Below are 1,776 nucleotides of genomic sequence, written 5' to 3' on the forward strand. Positions count from 1 at the left end.
TCTGGCTGAATAGAGCAGATATGTCTTTCTTCTGATGACTTAAATTGAGTAATAAAGAGGCCTTTATTTTCAATTAAGTTGTATCCATATTGATCCAAGATACAGACATGCTCCATTGAGATGAAGAAGGGGTGTGCTGGTTTAAATGGAGAAGACAGAAGAGATGGAATTCAGATCACAGAGGAACTAACTTAAATTTGGAGCTCACATATACATACAGACACCAAAGCTGAGATGAAAATGTAGAGTCACAACGAAATTACAAAAATAGACACATTGGGGCTGGGAAGGTGGCACTAGAGGTAAGGTGTCTGTCTGCCTTGCAAGCGCTAGCCAAGGAACAGACTGAGGTTTGATCCCCTGGCGTCCCATATGGTCCCCCCTAAGCCAGGGGTGATTTCTGAGTGCATAGCCAGGAGTAACCCCTGAGCGTCAAACGGGTGTGGCTCAAAAACAAAAAACAAACAAAAACAAAAACAAAAAATCCCCCACAAAAATAGACACATGTTGACATAATCCTTTGGCAAGTCTCCAGAGTCCTGGCTGCTGGGTCAAGTCTGATGATGACCCTTAAATTCTACCAGGTGACTGAGTGGAGGGAAGCAGATGCTCCATTATGTGCTTCCAGCTGTGCTCAGCTTAGGCCATCCATTTAGCCCAGGTTTGCTAATAATAGTCCTGATAATACTTTGGAAACAATAGGCCACATCCCTAGCTCCCACTTACAATGCATTTTAATGCTCTTACATAAGTTACCCCATTTGACCTTTCAATAACCCTTTAAGAAAGAGTTGTCTTCAATATAAAGGTCCTCAATGCCTCTACCCTACCTCTTAAAGAGAGAGATGACATTGCCTCAATTGACACCCATGTAGTTAGTGCTGAACACTGGAACCTGGGCTTCCTTCCTTCTCTTCTTGAAAACAGGAATACAGAGGTTTCGACTAATCTGACTCAGGCTGGGCAAGCGCAGGTGTACTTTACAAATAGCCCATCATGGAAAATCTTACAGGAAGTCCCTAGGGATAGGTCAGAGATGTGTTATTACAGGAATGAGCAGTTACTCTAGGAAGAACACATTGCCAACTGCTGTATCTGTATTAAGGCAGAGGTGGGGCAGTGAATTAATTTGCTTAGAAGCAGTCTTATAGAGCTTCTAAGTAACAAAGTGGGTGGCTTATGCCTCAGATTTGGAGGTGAGTAGTCCAAGTTCAGAATGTCAACAGAATTGATTTCTTCTGAGTTTCTTGTCATCAGTTTATAGAGGCTCGTTGGTGCTTCTTATACAAGGGCTTTCCATTATGTATGTCTGTGTTTTAGAGATATCAATCTTATCAAATGTAGGTTGATCCAACTAACCTCATTCAAAAGTTAATAATCTCTATAAAGACTTGATCTACAAATAGAGTATATTAAATAAATCAGTGGTTAATACCTCAGTGTATAAATTAGGGGTAACAAATTTAGCTTATAACAAACAGAAAATAGTACATGAGCAAAGAGTACCAACTTCATTCTTTCTACAAATTCTGAGCCAGACTCCTTATTTAGTTTACTTTCTGATCTCTCCCCGAAGAAGTGGGCTCCTTTGTAAGCTCTGAGACATTTATAAATTCAATCAAATACCACCCACGCCAGGCTCAACCATAAGAATCACTTGGAGTCTTCAAGTTATTAAGTATTATATACTTGAGCCTCATCCCAAATATTCTAATTCTTGGGAGATTCTAATTCTGTCAGAAACTTCCCAAGTAATGCTGATGGTATTGATTATGG

The sequence above is a fragment of the Suncus etruscus genome, chromosome 18 (assembly GCF_024139225.1).
Source record: "Suncus etruscus isolate mSunEtr1 chromosome 18, mSunEtr1.pri.cur, whole genome shotgun sequence".
Classification (NCBI taxonomy): Eukaryota; Metazoa; Chordata; class Mammalia; order Eulipotyphla; family Soricidae; genus Suncus; species Suncus etruscus.